At 39.0% G+C, this 23,460-nt stretch overlaps 1 protein-coding gene across 2 annotated transcripts in view; it reads right to left on the bottom strand.

Annotated features, from left to right (window-relative positions):
- Positions 1-14,943, bottom strand: part of LOC149802032 (uncharacterized) — a 39,551-nt gene extending 24,608 nt beyond the window's left edge. The window contains exon 1 of one of the 2 annotated variants that reach the window (XM_089956433.1): positions 14,489-14,943. The gene's annotated coding sequence lies outside the window, so the exon portion shown is untranslated. The remainder of the gene's footprint in view (positions 1-14,488) is intronic. The other variant, XM_089956432.1, reaches the window with a different exon arrangement.
- Positions 14,944-23,460: the final 8,517 nt, after the last annotated feature.

Here is a 23,460-nt window from a genome sequence, read left to right as displayed (position 1 = left end):
CTTTTATAGCATTCAGGTACCAGTGGTTCAACCACCGGTGACGTAACGGATGCAATTGTTCTTTACGTTTGATTCGTATTTTGACCAGTTCTCGGTAAATGCGTTTTCTCGACTCCACAGGCAAACCACGAATGTTCTCTTGTAAAGTATCCATGAATAGGTAAGTCAGAATTTACAATCTTCTCCTAGAGCAAAAGTAATCCACATAGTAAGTAATTTCTGACCACTGCCCTCAGGGTAACGTCCAAGAATCTCATTGAAATCTTTTGATGTAAAAGGTCTAAAGCGATATAATAGGATGAATGCACACTTGACCCAGAGAAATCTAACACACTGGTTGACTTTTTTCACTTTCCTTTTGTGCATTTATCGGTACAAAAGTTCTACAGTTACCCATTGAGGTTTCACTCTGGCAAGTCCCTGCCAAACTTCCTTGTAAATCTTCTCTTGCAGTTCTTTAGGTAATGATTGAATATCATTTTTGAAATGAAGTTTAAATACTGGTCTCGGTGATGTCCAACATTTGACTCCTAGCCAATCTGGTTTCTTCTTCTTCAACGACAAGGTAAGTCACTTCAATGTCTCGGCCCCACTAAGGGTAAGTAATGACAATTCGGTGACCATCGAGCATGTTCTAGGTAGGCCGAATCTTGTGGTTCCCAGTGGTGAAGTGACACACCGCAACTGAAGCACTTGACATTATCTCCTTCGCCCAAGTAGAAAAATCCGGCTCTGGCTAATTCTTCGGGGGTGGGTCCTCCCAGATACTTAGGCCATTTTCCTTTGAACGATTGAAGACGATTTTCAAAGTCGCAGTATTCCGACAAACGCACAGGGAACGAATATTCGTCTTTCACAGGTTCGTTTCGATGAGGGAAGGGTGACATGGACAGGAGTTTGCTCAGGGCTGGATGACATTCGTAGGGGGGTAGACGTGAAGGTTGACATCCACATTTAAAACGAAACCCAGTAAAGTGTCCAAGAGGACGAGCGGCATCGCTTTCGCATCCCTCAGGTTTGACACGCGCAGCATCACTTTCCATGATATGGGTAGTGACACTAAAGTTCCCATGATGCTTTACGGCATCGCTAAGGTCACAGCGTACAGCATCGCTCCAATCGCAAGGCTCAGAATCGCACTCGTCTGCAAACTCCGTTACGCAATTACAATGGTAACCGCATGGACACTTGCAGTTTCCTTCCGGACATTTTCCGTCGCAATGCATGGGTCTTATCCATCCAATATTAGTCACACTAGGGGAAGGTAAAACTTTTTTATAATCCCCAAACTGTAATGTTGTCTCTTTCAAAGGATTAATCTTGTTCGCTTGGTCTTGGTAGTCACAATGAACTATGATCTTACCTAGGGTTCCTTTTTATACTAGTTGCAATGAAGTCTCAAGCTTGTACATCGTTCCTTTTTTATGTCTTGTTTTGGAAGGTACCGTCTCTAAGGTACCGTCATAATTGTACCGTAGTGTAATGGGTGGAAAGGCCATAGAAAGGGAAGGGCAGTGCGGAGACCATCGAGTATGTTCCAGAATAGCTGAATCTTTATAGATACATAGATCCATTTGTAACTTCAGTCCGCAAGCGAAACACTGTACTTCGTATCCCAAGCCAGACTCAGGTCCCAAGTAGCCAAATCATGTTCTAGCTAAAACATGCGAAGAAGGTAATCCTTCCTTATCCGTAGGCCATCCTTGAAACGTGTCCAATCGACGGGCACAATCACAATAGTCAGAGAAGAAGACCGGAAAATGGTGGGGTTTGAACTTGGCGTTCTCATTGGGTTTCTCACTCGATTCTTGTTGTGGCGAAGTCATCCTTCCGGTGAGTGGCTATCCACTTACAACCAATGTTTTATACCAACGTGTCCATACGGCAACGTAAAGTGATTGGGAAGTCGCACTCGCTTCTGGTACACGATTTGATAGACTTTTTCCAAGGGTGGACTGACGATGTGGTGAGTGGGTAAACGTACAATCTTATTGGGCTGATAGGTGGTCACTTTAAGGTGGTCATCTTTTCCAGAGTGTAAGGCTTCTTTCAATACGCCAAAGTTCACCACTCGACTGGTACGATAATTCAGAGTCAATCCTTTCACTTTACACTTCGTGTGCACTTCTCCTTGTTTGTCCCGGTATTTGTAGCCGTAATGTTTAGGACCGCCACTTGCGAAACTTAGAATCTTGTCGTCGGGGTGCTCGTCTGTCCAGGCTCCTAAACGGTCTCCTTCGATGTCAGGGTGCTGTTGACTCGGGTGATCGATGTAAATGCAACTGTCCGTGTCAAAGTACAGGACACGTTCCCCTAACAGTTCTAAGGCTTCGTACAGTTTTAAGCGAGCCTGAGCTGTCATGTAAGCCGCAATGATGACATTTCCAAAGGGGTCGGCTTCTACAAAGTCCAGATCTTCTTCGTAATTGGCTAAGATCAAATCCTCGCGAACGACGTCCACGTGTTTCATGAATTTGGTTTTGTCGTGAATCATCTGAAAGCAGCGGGAAGGTTCTGTCAAATATTCCGTCTTGGGTAAACACGGTCGTTGTGCCATTTTACCCTACAAGCAATTTAACATCTCTTTGGCAAACGATCGCCTGCCTTCGTTTTTCTCGATGTGGTCTAAAGTAATGCCTTCTTGTGTCCAGTATTTCTCTTTGAATGTCTTTTGGTCTTCGGGAGTGTAACACCAGGAAGGATAGCCACTGGCTTCTTGTTTCAGTTTCAAAGAGGCATCCACGTAGTCGACGAAAATGCCTTTCTGCGTGGGGTCACCGTTTTGGTATTGTTTTGTCTTGGGAAAGTGACAAATTTCGTATACTTCTAACAGTTCGTATCCCATGTCCAGAGCTTTGAACAATTCTACGCTGACCCACGTCCCCGTCAAGGCCCGTTCTTCCTGGGTGTGCTGACAAGGCTGGTCTTGGCTGCACGTTTCGGCACAAGTACTGCACAAAGGAAACATCAGTTTGTCTTGACAATGGTGAGGTAGCACGGGATGGTACAAGTCCGTGGGAGGCAAAACTTTACATTTGATCAAGCCTTCGTATTGTCGAATGTTTTTCAGGTCAATGTGTTCCGTTAACAATTGTGGGTGCCCTGCAGGAAAGCGACAATATTTGCACACGTAGAGATACAGCGAACACACGTCCAAGTATTTGATTTCTTCTCCTTTCTCTTCGTCGGCTTGGTACAGCAAACAGGTGGCATTGGTCCTTCCTCCGTACAAACTATCCCTTGGATTCAGGGGGTCCATGAAGTGGTAGCTTTCCACGAGGCGTTTAAATTCGGGATCGGTTTTCAAACGGTGATCGTATTCGTGTTCCCACATTTCCACCACTTGGTATCCTTGCTGTTCTAACTTTAAGCGTCGCTGACAAGTGGCCTGGTACAAGTCTTCCATGGTTCGTTGTAAAAACTGATTTTTAGTGCTACGGTCAGGGTAACAGACGGGACATCCGTGAAATAAGCAACCGTTAAACTCGTACACGATCTTGGGGTTTTCTAAATCTCAGCCATGGACCGAATACGTTCCGATGGTCTTTTCTCCCCCTCCGTTGCGGGCATGCTGAATCCATTTGTCTTCCTTGTCGCACAAGTAATGTAACCAGCGTAGGGCATTGACCGAGTATTGACGTTTGACATAGTTGGTCGATTGAGGACTGATGGCAGCCACGGTGTTTTCAGGCATGAATCGTTGTCGGAACACTAAGGAACACGCTTTGGCAATGGTGCAAGCTTTTTTCAAAGGATCGACCCCTCCGTGTTCCATGAACAGTTCTCGAATTTTTCCACAGCAACGTCGTAAAATGTCCACGTCGGAACGACAATACTTTAGCATTTCTTCCTGAAAGTCGAAAGGGTCCTAGGCATGGGCCTGGTACCAAGCGTAGAAAGCTTCTCGTTGTTCGGTACGCATGTTGTTGGGGTCGTAGTGTTTAGCCTCCGGCAAATGGGGTAGAACGGCGTGTTGATTGGCTTCCGTGTTGAAAAAGTGTGGAAAATAACCTTTAGCCATTTCTGTCATTCCAAACGTTTTAGACATTCGGCTCAAAGGCATGGCCAAATAGCTCATGGAATCTTTAAACTGCCCTTGTCCCACTTGCATGAAAATGATTTTGGCTCCGTTCAAAGTGACTTTAGGACGCTCGGTACCATGTTCCGTATAGTATCTGAGAAGAGATGTCCATCGTATCCGGAAAAATTGTGAGCCATCACTGTGGCATGACGATGACAGTCTCCGTAACGTTCGATGTCCTCTTTGTTCCACATCTTGTCGATGGGGTCTAAGACCCATCGTGCGAAATCGGCTAGCGTGTTCGGTCCCCGAAAGACTTTTTCACGCCGTCCAGGAATCTTACTGCAGTGAGGGCAATGACTGAAGATAGGTTCTTGAATGCACTTTTCGCACGCTCGATGAACCACGCAGAAATTAGGAATGTGAATGCCAGTCTCTTGCATGCATTCGAAATCGAAAAGATGAAATTGCCTTTCTTTTTGTGACCATCCTCTTCCTCTGGTTGGGGTTGGTATTTTTGCATGTAACATTGATGCTCCAAGTCCACGATGTGGTGACAAATGTGACATTTTTTCTTTCCTCGACATACGTGTGTCTTGGCAGTATTGGTACGTAAGCTTTGTCCACACGTAGGGCACAATCTCAGGAGTTGACAAGCACATTTCTGCTGTGAACCTTGCGTCTTCAAATGTTGTTGGTAACAGGTAGGGCTGACAAAAGCGCATACAAGCAGGACAATGCACTCGTTCTTGTCCTTCGTCCAGACAGGCTTGAGAGGTCAAACATCCTGAGCATTTCGATCGACAATGTTTGTGTTGTTCTCGATTTTTATAGCCATAGTCACATTTCTCACAGTAATAACTGTATCCCAGGAATGCAGTGATACTAGTAATGGTATCGAAATGGTCATCGTGATGATAAAGGTGAATGTATTTTCCATCCTTAAAATCTTGGCCTCGAAACAACAGAGGCCCGCGCACATCTTGAGTGTGCACTTTCAAGGTGTAGCGTGGAGCTAGGATATTTTGCAATTTTTGCATCTCAGGAATGCTGCAGGGTGTGTCTTTGGACAGGCCGTCTTGTTGCAACAGGAGTTCTGCTTCACTTCGTTGTTTGGCTCGGTCGGATTGTCGAATGTTCTCCCAGGCTCTTTTCCATTCTGCCGTGTCTTTTTTGTCGGCATAGGTTCGTCCCACCACAATAGCCCTGGCTAAACACATCTGGTTTTGAGAATTGTGAATTTGGACGAGGCTCTTTTTGGTGCTACGAAGACCGTTCACCAGTAACATCCTTTTGCGCTGTCCGGTCCCTTGAGGAGGAGACACGTGGGTCATGTCCAGTGTGGCTTTTCCATCTGTGATGTCAAACTGGTCATTGGATTGTTGTACGTGTTGAATCTTGTCCATGACTTTGGACATCAATTCTGCAGGGCTGATAAACTCGATCCAAACAGGGGATTTCAAACCGTCGTGTTGTATGGAAAGTCTCAAGCGATCGTCTTCTTTGGCTTCACATTGTCGATTCAGTGTGGTGAGCAAAGAATCCCACACTTCGGTGATGAACCCTTCTGCTTTCTCTAACGGTACTTCGGACTTGAAATCTTTAAACTTCACCGAGTATTTGTAAGCCGTGGTTCTAAATTTTCTAGAGGGACGCTTTTCCGTCTCTTGAATGGAATAGTACTTTTCAGGGTTGACTAAGGGTGGTGAACTTTGTTTAGAGGAAAACTCTCTGGGTTTGGATTCTGGTTCACTCTTGTCCTATTCAAAATCACTTTCATGAATTTGTGCCAAGACTTCAGCCCTGGTACGATGCGATAGATCACGTTTCTGCCTCTTAATTTCTTCTTCTTCTTTCTTCTTGAATGAATTGGATCGTTTCATCTTGATAGCAAAACGTCAAATGACTAAAATTTAAACACCATGGGTTACTTTATAGTCATGACAGACCAGCGTATATAAAGGGTGTGTGTCTTGTCCTTTCACTATTCATTTCACTCTCAAACCGAACACAACGATGGAAGAGACTACACAAATCGAAGTTTTCATCCGAGCTTTGCGAGGGGTCATCCGAAACTTTTCTTCAGACCAGCCGAGGGACTACTCACCCTCCTATCGAGATAAAAGTCAAGATACTTGCTATATCTGTCAGAAGAAAGGGCATTGGTCTTCAGAGTGTCCAGACCGTCAAAAAAAGCAAAACAGGGGCTAGAAGAGACAAAAGTCAAGATGCCTGTTGTTATTGTCAAGAAAAAGGACATTGGTCTCCAGATTGCCCTAAGAAACAAGAGGAGTCAGAAGAAGAGAGGGATTCTGGAAAGGAAGAAGAAGAGGAAGAAGAAGAGGAAGAAAGCAGACAGGTGAAGAAAAAGAAACAGGAGAAGAAAAGAAGAAGGGAAGAAGGTGAGGATGAAGAGGAGGAAAAGACTGTGACTGTGAAGAAATTCAAAAAACACAGAGATTGAACAATGAGACAGAAGAAGTCTGTGAACTTTTTAAAGTGTTATGTTTTGAATTGTGAATTGGACTGTCAATATTTATAAAAGAATAAATTATGTATAAAAGGTAAGTGTCTTTGGGTTTTGATTTTAAAATAAGAACCTACACTCACGCACTCATACACAGACATGTACTATAGGGGTAAAATGTTTTTTTTTTTAGTTTGAATGGATGTTGGCAATTGAAAGACTATCTCTTTTAGAGAGACATGGGTGGCCCTGAAAAGGGCCTTTTTGGTGTATGGGTGAGTTTAAACAATCAACTTTAACTGCCTTAAGCCTTTGCCACGGCCAAGGCCTACTTCTGGACTGCGTAATGTTGATGATGATGATGATGATGATGATGATGATGATTTGGTTGAAATCACTAAGGGTGGTAGGGTAGGCTTAGTCACAGGGTTGGAGTGTTTAGCTCGGGAAGGTCGTATTCTCTTCGGTCGTAATAAAGAAGTCTGATACATTTGTTTCAAACTTCTTAACTCTGCTAAAATGTCTAACAGTACCGTGACCGTTTGACTTTCACACCCTTGTTTCTTTGCTGCTGCTGCTTCTTCTTGTTGTTGTTTATTTCTTACCTCTTCTTCTTGCTGCTGTTGCTGTAGGAGAAAAGCTTGTTCCGCTTCCTTTTGCTATTGTATAAATTTCTCCAATTCTTCTTTCTGTCGCCGTCTAAAATTCTCGACGTGCGGTAATGAAGGAGAAGGTGACGAAGGTTCCGGAACAAATTCTTGCGAGGTAAGAAAATCCACAAAATCCCAATTCACCTCTTCTGAAAGTAAATCCGGGTTCCCTTGGGTAGTCTCCACGGCTGGTGCACCCCAATTTATCGTTTTCTGAGTTTCCGTCATGTTGAAAAACTGTCGCATGAAATGACTGCGCACAGGCGCTAGCGAATCTATATAGGGAATGTGACGTCACAGACTGCTCTCTTCGGATTGGACGTGGGCTGACTGAATTTTGTAACGCGTGTTTGGATTGGTCAATGAACTCAATCGGTTTCAATCCTTCCTCTCACTATAAATAAGCGCAGTTCACTGCATTCCTTCACCTGTTATCGACACCCCAACATGTGGACCACAGTGGAATCATCAACTCTTGTCTCTTCCATGATGTTCCGGACAGACATACCGATGTATGTCCGATCCAAGTGGACTATTGTCCATAGGACAGAAACAAGCCTATGGATACGAAGGATTTACGTGGAGAGGCAAGGATGCCTAAAGAGGGTTCTCATTTACGGCCCTGAAATCAGACGTAGTTTGAGGAAAAGAAGAACATCTCAAAGATGCCCTCTATGTTAACAGTTGGGTATGTTAACATAAAACCAAAGGCCCTTTTCAGGGCCCCTTGATATGCCTCGAAAAGACCTTGACTTTCATGCCTAACTCTTTTTTTAATAAAAAAAAAATAGAGACCCTCCCTGTTAAAACTTTCCCATGTTCAATTTCCATAGACCCGTAAGGTCGAAACCATATTAAAATAGGGTCCCGACCCTGTTCAATTCCCCTTGACGCTATAGTGCCGGTCCTGTATTTCCCATGTTAAATTTACATAGACCCTATAGTGCCGGTCCTGTATTCCCCATGTTAAATTCCCCTTGACCCTATAGTGCCGGGCTAGTTTTCCCCATGTTAAATTTACATAGACCCTATAGTGCCGGGACCATGTTTTTAATGGTAAGTCCCATAGGCCGGGAATCGCCCCCATATACTACTAATATTCTTATGCATTGTTTTAATATAGGTATCTAATATTATGGACCTTTTTGACCTCACTTGTGTATTTGATTTTCCATGATTTGTTATGCTAGGTCGCTGATTGCGACATTAAATTTGTAAATAAAACTGGCCCCTACCCCTATAGTGGAGTACAACGCATGAATGATTTAAGGAGAAAACCGGACTATGCTATTTGTTTACGTGAATCGGACACGTTTTGATTCCATCCTCTGAGAAGCCGTTGACATCATCAGTTGGAATGGCCTCGGCCTTTCACCATCGCATGCTAAAAAAATCATATGTAAATAATTGTCACTTTGAAACTGCCTTCACACCCGTGGCTGTCATAATACCTTTTTTGACGTCGCAAGTAATAGATGACGTGTCGTCACTAACAGCAACATAAAATGTAGTTCCTGTTGAATGAAACCGAATTAATACTTTCGTTTTATTTCATTACAAGGTAGAAATAACATTTAAAATTACACGGGCAGGTATTTCATTGATCATTGACTCTTGGTTCAGTGTTATTTTCAACATCTATGAGTTCATAGAATCTGTCCTTCCCAAATTTAGCCGGATGTAAAAAAAAAAAAAACCATAAAAATTTTGGAAGTAACACCTAGACTACGGACGAGTCTTTTCCAGAAAGTCGAAAGTTGGATGTTTCAATTGCACTGAAATTTTGACGTCATACTGTACACGACATAAATAAGACGCTTGGCTTTTATGCAACTAAATAGTTTCTACAACACTCTTTGTGACGGGTATAATTTTTTTCTTTTGAAAACCGAGGTGGACATGGTGACCCATGCTAGAGCAAGTGTTGATATCATTGATATCACGACGTAATAATGTCGATGACGTCAACAATGGTGTAACGCCCCCACTTAACCAAAAAAAAAAGAAGAAAAAAAAAAGGAATTGCTTTTACAATATTCTTCATGACTTTCATATTTAGTTTGCTTTCTTTTAAAGTGTGGGTTTGGCGTGCTTTTGTTGATAATTGAACCTGCTTTTGTCAACGCTACAGTTTCGTATAACGGCCAAAATGTCGGGACTCATTGTTCCCGTTTTAGTTCATTTTTCTTCGCCCTGCTGGTTTGGTCTTCTGTTGGGTGTGATTACATCCCTAATCAGGTCCTGTCGATCGAGCTTAGTATTCCCCAAAATGGTGAAATCAGTCATCCCTAAATCTCCGATTTGGTACAAGTTCTATGGCTTTACATAGAGGGTCGAAATTGCTGCGAGTACCTCTCATAGGTGATCCAAATACCTAACAAAGACCAGTTAAACTGTCAACGGAACTGTCACACTCGTCTTTTTCTAATTATTTATCTAATTTAATATCAGCAAAAAGCACATAAATGTGGTCTTATCGCTCGTATGACCGGTTTTACGCATATCCCTAAGTGTTTTATTGCGATCGCTTAAGTTCATTTATTTCTTTGTGCAGTAGCAATACAACACGTTTCCACTTCATGGGTCAAATATTTCTTCATATATATTCGGTAAACGTAGATTTTCTTTGTACTATATATTTCTAAAAGCAAAACCGTTGAGTTGCATGGATTTTCCCTAGTATGTGCCAATGTGATTAACAACTGCCTTACTACATCGATGAAAGAAATTCATAAATTTTACAATAATTTTGTGACAGCGACATTTTACAAAATTAGTTTGTACATATCATGGTTCAAAATGTGTATTTTGTCAAAATATGATAATATTCGTGCGAAACTGAATAGACGTTTTTATCTTTGTTGACCTGTTTCTTGCTCGGATTGATACTGTTGGGGTGGGGTAATGTAGAGCATCACCGAACGTTTGTACCTGAGATACTGCATGGCATAATATCTTTAAACAACATATTTTAATGATATGAAGTGTACTTGGAGGAATTTTTGTTCTTTACTTTGTCTATTTCTACATTCAAGTGCGAGTTTTTGCGTGATCTTGACAAAGCTTGCAGTCTAGTTCTGTACCAGACGCAATATCCAAATTTCGGATGTTAATTTCGCTTTGCAGTCAGCACTGATAAATGCCCGATTTATCCATCATATTCTAGCACGATTGTGATGTGAGTTAAAATTACTAATTGAAAAAGTTTATTACTACTTTGAATCACCAGTGTTTTGCTTGAACATGTATACCATTTGTCGTAGTGTACTGAAGATATACTCTGTTGGTGACACATTGCAACAGTTCATGTAATTTAAGTCATTGACCGTTTCCATGATTCGGGTAGAAGCCTAATTATAAAAACGCAATACAGATGTCTACTTTTTGAAGTTTGGATTTCGTTGTTAGCATTTTTATTGTACCTCATTCCTTGTTTACACGTACACAAGACGGTCTAAAATTGACACATTTTTAGATCTTTTCAATTTGCTGGGGGGAGGGGTATGAGGAGGAATATAATAAGAAAAATGAAATAGCCCCGAATATAGAATCGCGGGTCATTACTTTATTTTACAGCCCTGATATAATATGGCTGTAGCTATCCATAACTTTATCAGGTGTTCAAATGTTGTTTTTTTTAATAAAAAAAATACTTTTTCTTGTTAGTGAAGATGAAATACTTGCAAATAGCCGTTGAACTAAAATTGACAAGGTGCATCTGAAAACTTTCTTATGAAAACTCATGTATCACAGTTTAAACAAATAAAATAAAAGATATCTAAGAAAATTACTTTTATTTTATTTTTATTAATTCTTTCTTCATTTGTGTTTATTGTATATTACTGCCATTGTTATTTCTGCAATGTGCTCGAAAAAATAGCATTTAAAAACTGAGACATTAGGATACACTTATTATAAATTCAGTTTGTTTATTCATTCCATGGTTACGATCAGAAGTGAACGAGACTAGATACACTGAATATGCGTACAATCCCCCCCCCCCACTGATTTATCCATTACACATGCAGAAAAGCCTCTTTAGTTGAGTTCAATCATCCATTAGAACATCACATGCTTTGCAGAAACGCTTGACTAAGTGGATTATTTTTGATCAGTTGAAATTGATTGCACATCGATTTATTATTCTAAAGATCCGTATACATGGTTTAGGTATCTAAAGTTTGCCTGCTTGTTATCGACTCACTGTCAGTTTCATGTGTAACGCCCTACATGTCTCACCTATCGGCTTTATTTTGAATGAAGTCGACTGATAATATAACCACTTTTCAAAGAATAAATTGCGTCAGTAAGCAATTTTTACAACGATAGTGTGAATGAGCCTAGTTAATAAATAAATAAATAAACAAATAAATAAATAAATAAATAAATAAATAAATTAATATTGAACTTACGAAGAATTAAATTCAGAGTTCCTAGTGTCATAGCTTTCTTAACAGGCATCAAAAATAATGAACACTCAGTATATTGTACCCATTATGCTCCACCAGCACACACCCCACCCCACCCATTTCTGAAACTAAGGTTGAGAAAGTTTAATAAAGTAATTATTCAAACTTAGCTCACTGAAATCCTCGTAAACTCTTTTCATGTGTCTGTATGTGTGCGCGCGCTTTTGTGTGTGTGTGTGTGTGTGTGACGGTGTAAGCCACGGACGCATTATAAATGTAAATCTAAATAAGTGGTAGGTGAGCTCCAATACCTAACTGAAATTAATAATACTTAACATCAGATTGCAGTGATTACCAATGTTTAAACAGGGTCGCAAAGAAGCAATGCTACTATATATGTAACAACAATCAATAGCCTCGGGATGAATGTAACCAACCGTTCCGGTGGCCAAAGTGGTTTGAGCGTCCGCCTCGGATGCGGGAGGTCGTGGGAACGAACCCTGGCTAAGTCATACCAAAGACGTATAAAAAAGTTCTATATGTATAGATATGTTCTGGCCAGGAAACAAATTCTGAAGTTTATTTTCTGATGAATTAAATAGGCAGTCTACGACATAGCATAAACAGCGGCTACTTATTAACATGAAAGTCGTTCAGACTGTGAAAGACTGCTTTAGCAGCATTGAGCATCTACGGGTTATAACTTCCGGAAAAGAAAGTGTCTTTTTATTACTCAAACATTGAACACACTACTAATCCAGGAAAAACATAAGCAAATCTCGGGCATACTATACACACATACAAAATCTGGCAGATTTGAAACCCAATAACGGTGTTTATCCTTTACTTTATCCACACCGGAAAAAAAAACCCGAACACGTACGCTTGTTTATAAACATACCAAGTACAGTCACGATTTTATTGTTTCTTTTAACTGTTTTTATGGCGTATAGTTTGCTTAGATGTTGTAAGACATATTTATTGTACCAGTCGTCATAAAATATTCATAGGTTCTAATGTACATAAGGTTTTGATGTATGTATATACGTCTGCAGAATATTATAATATGGAGAATAAAAGAAAACTAACTGCTGCATGTTAGAAAAGAGTTAAAGTCAAGTATGACTATATGGACACGACTGGCAATAACTTCAATTGACACTATCTTTATAAAACGATTTCCACTAAAAATAAAATAAAGAAACAAATAAAACAAAAAGCCTAAAATAAGGAAAGAAAGAAAAACATAGTTACCAAGGACGGCAATAAGTGCACATCTTCAACCTTGTCAAGAAAAACCACTTAGTTTTCTCTATTTTATTCGATGTTATTTCAATACAATAATTTAGAATTAGTTTGAGTAAAGTTTATATATAGAAAGTATATATAAGGCCAAGGTTCGCAGTAACAGAAGCATTACTGTATGTTATAATTTATCTTCCAGAATTTGTGAGTTCGTGAGTAAAAATGTCATAGTGTAATAACGGATTCAAGCAAGCCTCACATCAAAATATCAATACAAATACAGAGTCGTTAGGAAAAGAAAACCACCTTTACCCAAATTGTTATTACTTTAAAATCTTTTATATGCTACATCGTTTGCACAAAACTTTGTTTTTGGCCAAATAAGGGCGAAACTAATATGTAATCAAACGAGATTTTCAAGATGGCTGTCATTGACGTGATTCCTTTGGATTTGTCATCGGGCGTGTTTTTCAAGATGGCGGTCATTGACGTAAATTTGAAATAAGCAAAAATAGTTTGAGAAAGCAATGTAGCGTACCAAAATACACTGTATCTATTTAGCTCGGCAAGAATTTTTATCTAAATGGCTCTGATATTTTTCCAGCTCAATTGTTGTGACTGGCTTGAACACAAAGCCACTGTAGAAAAGTTTGACGTTATCCGCATTTTGTGTCGTAGGATGGTGGGATCGTTACATTGGCTGATGGAATGCTGAAGGCCTAATGATGCTAACGGTATTGCAAGTATAAAATAGACAACAATAAATAAGTGCAGAACCTACAGCTTACAATTCGACACTAACGATACTGTAAGTTTTCACTATATTTCTACACTAATGCTACTGAAGGTTTTCTAAGACTTCTGTTCTAATTCTACACTAACGATACTGAAGGTTTCCACAATAATTCTACACTAATAATTCTGTAGGTTTCCTAGGACTCATATTCTACATTAAGGATACTGAAAGATTCCTAGGAATTGTGCTCTAGTTCTAGACTAACGATACTGAAGGTTTCCAAGACCATTATTCCAACCACTGGTGTGGTGGTGTTTTTTGTTTTGTTGTTTTTTTTAAAGCAAGCTGGTATTCTGGCCGACTGCATTGATGATGATAACGACGACGACGACGATGATGATGATGGTGATGATGAGGATGATGATGAAGAAGATGATAATAATAATCAGATCTATTCAGTATGTAATATTCATAAAGAGAAATTATACATTGCTTTTCTGTTTTTAATCAATTTTTTCTCTCGCGTATTTAATTTTATTACGCTTCACGTTCCGGCAATTTCTCTAGGTATTTTTAGATTTTTTAAATATCTTTTATATATTATGCAAATTTTCGGAGAAAAAATGCATCGTTTAGTTACAACAGAAGAGAATTTCATCATTTTTCTCAAAAACAATTTTGACTGATTCGGATGGTTGTAAAGTCTGCTGTTAGGACAAGAAAACAAACCACATCATCAAATTATCGATAACATTTGCAGTCATAGCAATTACAAGTAATGAAACTGTAGAAATAATAAGAAATAGAAACAAAAAGATGACAATAATAAAATATATGATACAATCTTCTGTCAGTTATATTTGCGACAAATATCATTATTTAATTTGTTAGTTTTAACTAAACATAACCTACATGCGAACTATCAGACAATATTTCCTGAAATGTATTCATTATACTCACCACTTCAATCCATAAACCACAAGTCAAGAACAAATATTTCACATTTAGTGTCCGATCAAAGCTGAAATGTAAAAAGCTGCAACCTTTTAATGGTGCTGATTTACTGGATCTGTTTACAAACCGCTTGACTGTCCCCGGTAAACACACCATATGACAACAAAGACGATAGCAACAAATATGGCCGTTCGTTCTGTAGCAGACGGCTCAGTGTAATGGATTTTTCTCCGCTATTGGATTTCTGATATAATAGATTTTTTTTTTTTTGCGAACACGATGAGCGACACACTAATATGATAATGTAATGTCGGCATCAGAAATTAAATCAGTTCTGACAGAGCTAGAAATGCTCTACTTTATTAGGAGTGCAAAGCTAGACTATATATAGAATATAAAGATAGTGTCTTTGAATACAAGCTATTTGGACGAGGTTTAGAAAACGTTAAAACAGCGAGTCTAGCCGAGTTGTCTTAACGCTTTAGTCCCAAAGTCAAATAACCCTAACCCTTAACATTAACCCATGTATTTAAAAACACTAATGTCGTATTTTATTTATCATGTAACCATATTAAAAGAAAATAACCAGTCAAGATGTAATTCCACTGCAATGCTGGTTAGATTTATTGCAGTCTTAGCGTGACCGCATCTCTGCGGACGAATTTGAGTATTAAATAGCTGTAACCACGTAATATTGTCGTCCAGTTCAATATGCTATAGGAATGTAGGTCGTAACACTGTCTGTAAATCTGATACTAAACTCTCAAGGAATGATTACAATGAAATATAGAATAATAAAATAGTATATTTAATTTTCAAGTAAAAATGTAATTGAACAAAGTAATCAAGTTCCAAAATACTTGTCGCGAATTGAAGCACATGCTCCTCTGGGAAGCAATGAGTTGATTTTCTTGGATTGATAATTATATTTAATTATTTGTCTCTGCATGTGAATCAATTGTTGTGTATATTTTTGTACCTAGCATGCGGAGTGTTACACCGGTAAACAATGAATGTAACTCGGAATGGGAAGAGTGAGAGGAAAAACTAAGATTTATTGTTGGACACTGAAGAATGTAACTTGCATTCGAGGGAGGATTTTGAACTTCTTGGATAGATCGTTTAGTATTGGTTAACCTATTTGAATAGGTTTCCTGTTTGTTTTCAGTGATGAACTCGCAGATTATGATGGAATCTACGTCTTTATGTCCACTAATTTACATTGGTTGTAGGCACATTTTTTGATAGAAGTTTTTAAACCAGATGTTGTGAACAATGGTTTTTACTACTTTATATTCTACTTGAATTAAGGTTAGTGTTTACGACCATTGATTTCATATGTTTACTTTGTTTGATATTAGTTGAGATTTATTTGTGAGGTTGCCTTGGTCATCCTTGTCAGTAATTTCATCTTAGCATTTCGAGACGATCCTCTTTTCTCCGGGAGAAAGCATTGTCACCAGAATTTATGTTTTGGTCGTACTTATGAATTTTTCAATTAACTATCCACGTTGCTGTCGCAGGGTGGCAGACTCAACCCCCGGCCGTCTGTTTTCTAAAATGAAAGAATGAAATTTGACAAGAATCCATCAAGATCGTTATGAATTGGGTGTGGGGAGATGGAGTTGGGGGTGGGTAATTTCTAGAATATCTCCGTTCCCGTTTTTTTTTAATTTTCAATAGCTTTCGAACCATGTTTATAATTCTCATTTCTTAAGCAGTTTGTGAATTTCATGATTGTGAACGAACTAGCATACATCACCCACTTTCATTTTCACAAGCTGATCTTGCGGACCGGGCGATTCATTAATTTCATTACTTTGTTTACTGAACCTGTTTGAATTACAAAATTGGACTCTGCAACTGTATAATATCATCTATTAGAATTATGTCAATGTGAGATAATCCATTACTATCAAGCTGAGATTAGATGTTTGAGTTCCATTTTCACTGTCAGCGAAATATTATTCACGCTTCATGCAAAAATGCATTCAGTTCATTTTCCTCTCTTATTGCTACCAAATGTTTAGCCTGAAATTGGGAAATTCATAACCTTCACCGTCACTTTCTCACGAGGACAAGGACTACTTTTCTCGGTTTTGATTCCTCCTTGTTGCTTATCAAAATTGCATTGTAATTATCACTGATGTATTATTGTTTACATTTATATCAGCAAAAGGATAAACAAAATGTGTAATGCTGAAAAAAGTCATTCTGCATCTGATGTCGCACGTGGCCTAATCGGGCTACTAACCATATACAGTGTTTTTGTTTTATTGGGTGTGTAGCTCGAGTGAATGTAATCTCAGGTTGCAGGACAAAGCTGTCGACTGTAAGAGGGCTTTACATATTTACTTTGAGCATGGAGGTTGAAAATCTATGTCATAGACATTCCACCACTTTCCAGCCTTGTTAAGCAATACTTCAAACTCTAGCATGAACTGGTCACTGTACCTACATGACCATAATCCGTTTCGTCCTCCGCTCTCTTCCGAAGAATAATACAACATTACCTCTTTAAACTACAACTACCCGTTCGACATTGATATTGGAAGCAACATAGGCATGAATAACTAAATGTACTGTGTAGCTGCCACTTAACGGCAGGCTGATAGATGAGGGATGTCACGTCTGCTTGACATGACATTTGGCGGATCTGTAAATTGCAATCAACAATTACTTCATACTTCTTTTGAAGGCTATATGCAAAAGGTTATTTGAGAGAAATTCAGTAAGATCCGCCATATTATCATCTATGGCAATTAAATGATTCCACACGTGTGGAAATAGAACATCAGGCCTATAATTAGGTTTCCTGATCCATTTCTTTGTCCAGAACGAGTAGATGATTTGATCAACTGATTTTCGAAATTCCGATCAAATGTGATTCTCTTCTAAGGTTGGCATCTCTTATTTTCTAAGAGATTGGATAAAGGCATGAACATCATTTATTACAAACCCATTTAATCTTAAATGGCTGACCTTGCATTCGATACAGATGTTCAATCTGTGATTCCGTATCGCTTTCGCAGCCTGGAACTACTTTTACGACTTGAAATATTAAATAATAGTCCACTTATAAAATATTGGGATTGATATATTGATACATATTGTAAAGCATTAACAAAGGCCACGTATGTAATGTTAAAAAATGCAGTCATATTTGGGTGAAAACGGCCGCTTTGGCAAAGGGGATAATTAGAGAGTCATGTAAGTAGCGATTGACAGTTTATGTGCATTTCTGTATATCTCGGTCGATACTAGAGACCAACCGAAATTCGGTTTCGGTTTCGGTTTCGGCGCCGAAAGTTGGCAAATGGCCTCTTTCGGCATAGTTTCTGTTTCGGCCGAAGCCAAAAGTTAGCTTTCGGTTTGCTTTCGGTTTCGGCCGAAACTGATGTTGACTTTCGGTCATCAGCCGAAGATCTATTGTAACTTTCAGAATGCAACGCTAGTGCTGCGTCTATTACTCTGCTTGTCGGCCGGTCAGTCGGCGCTAGGCAATTCTAGGCACTGTTGCATTTCAGTCTACTCGGGTGTTGAATACAGAGATTTCGAAGTCTGACAATATTGATAACTTCAGTTAGTTAAACTGTAGCGAGTTAATCTGTGTGAAGTAGAAAATTGAAGTTAATAATAAACGGATTAGTTAATCACCGCAAAGAATGTCGAAAAATGCAGTGTGGGATTCATCACAAAAGTCGTTTTCTGATGCAAGCTAGGCGCAGTGCAAAGAATGCAACAAACTGTTATCACTTGGCAGCGACAAACCAAGACTTCAGACAGTTTCAGACTTGAAAGGTCATTTGGCCAGCTGTCACACGAAGCTCTCAAGAGGTCTATGAACGACGGAGCAGAGCGTGCCTTGAAAAAGATGATGATGGAAGAGAAAGCGACTAACATGCCTTACCGAATTTTGTGCAGTCGTCCTTGACATCAATGGTCGAGAACAGAATGGTCTGGCCTGATGACCACGTTGCAGTTCAGAGAATTGATAAGTGCATCATGGACCCCTGATCGTTGTCGACATGTTACCCTACTCAGTTGTTGAAGTGTAGCATTGCATCATGACCCAGGCCTATTTAATAAATCTTGAGTTCGGCAACTTCGGTTTATCTTTCGGTTTCGGTTTCGGCCGAAAGTGTAGTTAAACTTTCGGTTTCGGCTTCGGTTTCGGCCAAAAGTCAATTATAACTTTCGGTCTGGTCTCGTTTTCGGCCGAAACCAGAAATTTTTCGGTCGGCCTCTAGTCGATACATTATTAGAGTTTGTGAGGTGGAAAACAATAGTATGGGCAGACTGTCTGACAATGAGTTCGCAGATGAAGGTGGTGTGCAAAGTGACATCAAACAGGGAGAGAGAGAGAGAGAGAGAGAGAATACTTTGCAGCTGAACTCTTGTATTGAAATTTAAAAGTCCAGACAAGGAAAGAACAACCCAGGAAGTTAGGTCAACATCCAGGGCATGGTTAGAAATGCCTTTCGTTTGGTGAAAACTTTACCCATGTTTAATTCCCTTGAGACATTCCACAATGTAAATCATCTAAAATGCAAAACTTAGCTAAAACGTCATTTCAGCTTAAGTTTCAGAAATACAGTCTGCAGAATAAGTTTAAGTGGTTGGACTTACAATTTGTCGATTAAAAATACTGAGAGATTGAATTTGTTTAGAATTTTCTTGTTAAATGTATCCAGATAAATATCGCAAATCTAGTCGTCATGGTAGAAAGAAACGGAGTCTTTTATATTTTAAAAAATCTCTTTAATTCATAAATTTTAGTTCAATGCATAATAATTTCTTGTTTTAAAGAAAAACGTAAAAATAGAGTTTGATTTGTCTGTAAATTAATGATCTTTCGGTAAAAACTTGAATGTATGTATTTATTATTAGTCTGTAAAATTCTCCCTGAAATTTGAAATGAAATAGAGTGTCTATTCAGTGAGTAGAAACGGGGCCACATTGTGACCCAAAGCTGATGTTCCATTTGAGAAGTAAATAAAAATTACATTTGTCCGTGATTTCGTAATAAATTAATTCATATGTCCCATACAAAATTTTTAAAAATTCAAAACAAAAGAGTAAATCCATATCCGCAATGCAGACAGACCGATGACGTACATGTTAAAGGTTGTACAATATCTTTCATAAAAAGCCAAATGCCTAATTCATTGTTTTAAAGTATACATTAAATACATTTAAAGGTGTTATGTAATAAATTCAAAACCACATAAGTGTTTTGTTATAAATAGGTCGAAAGAACTCGTTTGATACGGCCAAGGAACACAAATAGGTGGAAAAAACTCGTTTGATACGGCGAAGAAACACAACTAGGTGGAAAGAACTCGTTTGATACGGCGAAAGAACAAAAATAGGTGTAAATAACTCGTTTGATATGGCGGAGGAAAACAAATAGGTGAAAAGAATTCGTTTGATGTGGGGCAGGAACACACTTCTCGACCTGATGGTTTCCACATTTCTACAACGTATCATATATTTAGTTTTGTCTATTTGTCATAAAGGTCCAGATGCTATCCACATGAATGTCTAAATTAGTACGTACATTAAGATATTTGTTAAGAAGAGGCAGGATATATGACTTATTTGATGCATTCGTTTCTTCAATGACAGTTGCCAATTATAATGAAAATGTCGACAGTTCATGCTTAAACATATCTACAAACTTAAAAGAACGTCCAGGATCTGTAGAGGCGCTCCAACTATTTCATATCAGCTTTTATAAACTTTCTTTTTCTAGGCTTTGTCACAGAAACAAACTACTTGTACATTACAGCAAAGGGTTCTGATTTATATTCCTTCCGGCATCAAATAACGTCAAGTCTTTTATTTCCTTTACAGTGTTGTTAACAACATGCTTTCGTCATCTGCTATCGCTCTTGTGCAACATCATGACATCTATAGTCCCAGTGAAATCAGCATTGAATTTTCAGTTACGTCATGTTACTTCATCAGTAAAAGACATGTCTGATAGATGAAGATTTCTAAATACATGCAAGCTTGTGAACCAATACATCGGTTATTTTACCTTTTTTCATTTCGTTTTAAGTCTGCAGGAATGAAATAGCTGCGAGTATGTGTGAAGTCCTCTTCATTACCTCTCAATTCTAACTGCACTTTAGTGTCAAGAGTGATGTGTGATCTAATTACCCATGTTGCGTAAAACAGCTATATGGCTTGATCGTTCCTGATTATTCCAACGCGTGTTCCAGACGCTTTGCATACCTTATTGATCCATTCTAAAGCTTGCATTTGTAGATTGATTAAGCAGTTGTTACTGCGTTGTACAACAAATTTGCATGCTATAAATTCTTATTATACCTCTGGAGATGTTCTCTCATTTGCCTTCATGTCACGTAGGTACACTGACCCGTGTCATTGTTGCTACGCCCATAGATTGTTAACCAGGTCTGCACTGCCGCAGATCATTCTATTTCTCTGCTCTTATGAAGTGTCGACGGATACCTACCATCTTCATGTATGTTTGTCCAGAAGACGTAGTTCTTGCTATCGGCTTACAACGGTCAGATTTTCCGAGAGACTAGATACTTACTTCTTGTGTCAATTGCATTCACTGTTTCTCTTGTATTATCTCTGTTTCACCTCTTTTATGAGTAGAATTCTTCAGCTACAGGAACTATGACCATCTCCATTTCAACTAGAGCATTATTGCCGTTTTCACTGAACCAGTTTTCGAAGACCTGCCATGCAATGCGTCAAAGTTCATCGAAAGTAGGTATATGCCCTTTTACGGCCTTTAATAAGTTTTGCCATCAAGTATGTTTATTGCTGTACTATGTGCAAATAATACAGCTACAATACATGCATTATTTAGATTAGCACTTTCAACACGCTGTCGCATCGCTTTTAGAAAATTAAAGCAGACGCCCCACCCCAACCCCTTACTGAATATGACATTTCCGTACTTGTCAATTTATCCATACCAACCCGGTTTATCGGCTGTAAATCGATCGGTCTGCTGTAATGATAGTATTCAGCTGTCTGCTTATGAACTCAGAATGATTTATCATTGTGTCATCTCCAGGAGTTTGAAGAATTTGTGGCATTCCTGCAGTTGTCATAAGTGGGTTAAAAGAGTTATTTGTTTCATTATAAAAACCGTACAAAGGTACTTTCAGGTCATCTGTGCGGTACTGCCTTGCAGTTACCCAGTATAATTTTCTCCGTTTGTACACAAAACAGATTGTTCACTTGAATTACGGTACCTTGGAAAACAAAGCTTGGTCTTCTCTTCTCTTTGATGATAAGTTGGTTTTATTAAGTTTGTTTTGACGGTGTCAGAAATGGAGATCCAAAGTTTCTCCCACTGCAGGTAGTTTTTTGTTTTCATCTATAGGTACTGTACGTGACCTCTTCCGCAACGGGGGAACGGTATTGCACGTCAGTGTACCAATATTGGGAAAGTGGTTTCACTCGTCTGCTCTCTTCTAATTGGAAGAGAGACCTCATGCTCTGAATCAATATTGTAAGACGCATCTTGATTGGTGGAACGTTTCAATCCGTTTTAATCTGGTCCAGTGTTATATAAAGAAGGGTATTCTCCTTTGGTGTCACCTCTTCTTCAGCCAGCTCAAGTAAAATGTGGACAAGCGTCGAATCCTCGATCTGCGTTTCGAGCATGCTTTTAACTCGGGCCACCACATGCATGTGAAGGCTTGGGCTATTGCTGGGATCAAAGACACAACGATATGGAAAAGAAGAGCGTATATGAAGAAGTAACGGTGTCTGAAGCGGTCCTTAGTCTGCGGACCTGTCTTGAAGAAGACCAGTGAAAAGATGCCATTTGTGTTAACCGAAATTGGTTAAACCCCAACGACCGTTTTCAGGGCCACCCATATCTCCAGAAAAGAGAACTACTAGTCATATTAGCTTATTCTTCTTTTGTGTTGGCCTATGCTTGTGTATGTGTTGTGCATGTCCTTGTTTTTCCCCAGAAAAAATAAACTCTTACCCCTTCTATAATTGTGTAATATTATTTTTGAGAATGTTTAGTATCGTGTATATAAACACTTCCTATCTTTGTGAGTGGTAGGGTGTTTACTTATATGTATGTGCTATGTAAAACAAAACTTCTACCCTCTTCGTTGGATTGTTCTGTGTGTGTTTAGATTGTAAGACAAATTTGGCGCATGATAGTGGAGTGTGTGTTTGATAGTAAATACAGTTGTAACATTCCCATTCCCATTTGTACTATAAACATTTAATTCTTTCTCCATCAACAATTTTAACATTCTCATTCCCGTTTTTTCCTATAATGTTTTCGACAATTCGTCCCTATGAACTTTCTTCCCATAAACACTTGTGTCCCCATTATATCATTGCCATGTTAAAACTATATACAATTTTAAGATAGCGTTTTCCGTTTGTCTCCCAAGTGGTCCAGAATGAACACTTATGGGCTAATGTTAATTTCGCATATCCCCAAGGAGGTCCATAAAATGACTTGCTTGTGACGTGATATAGACAATGAAAGTGACGTACACATGTCGGGGAAGGAGAACAATTCGGCTTCTGTGCAAAGAGCATACTGTAAAATCTTAGGGCACTCTCTAACTGATATCAAAGTCGACTTGGAAGTTATTCTTTGTCATTTCGTAAATTTCTGAGGTAGTGTCATCAATGAAACGCGCACAAATCGCGACGTAGTCAGAATATCAAGATGGTTGTATGCACATTACTTTTCGATACGAAAAGCCCAGCCATCCAGGTGTCTGTGCCTGACTGCTAGTGTGACTGATCATTGTTATATCACCAAAGGTTTGACATAAGTTTTAGAACGCTAACAATCCATCGGTCAAAGCACTGTAAAAGAGATCTTTATTTACACCATGGCAACGCACCAGCGCATGAATCTCCCTCGCAAATGCTTCCTGAAGGAACACATCATCCAAATTATGCATCATCCTGATTTTGCTCTAACTGAATTTTGGCTAAATCTCTTG

This window comes from Sinohyriopsis cumingii, chromosome 4 (genome assembly GCF_028554795.1).
Source record: "Sinohyriopsis cumingii isolate HCF-2022 chromosome 4, ASM2855479v2, whole genome shotgun sequence".
Lineage (NCBI taxonomy): Eukaryota > Metazoa > Mollusca > Bivalvia > Unionida > Unionidae > Sinohyriopsis > Sinohyriopsis cumingii.
Note: the sequence above shows the minus strand (reverse complement) of the source record. Positions and strands in the feature narration are given on the sequence as shown.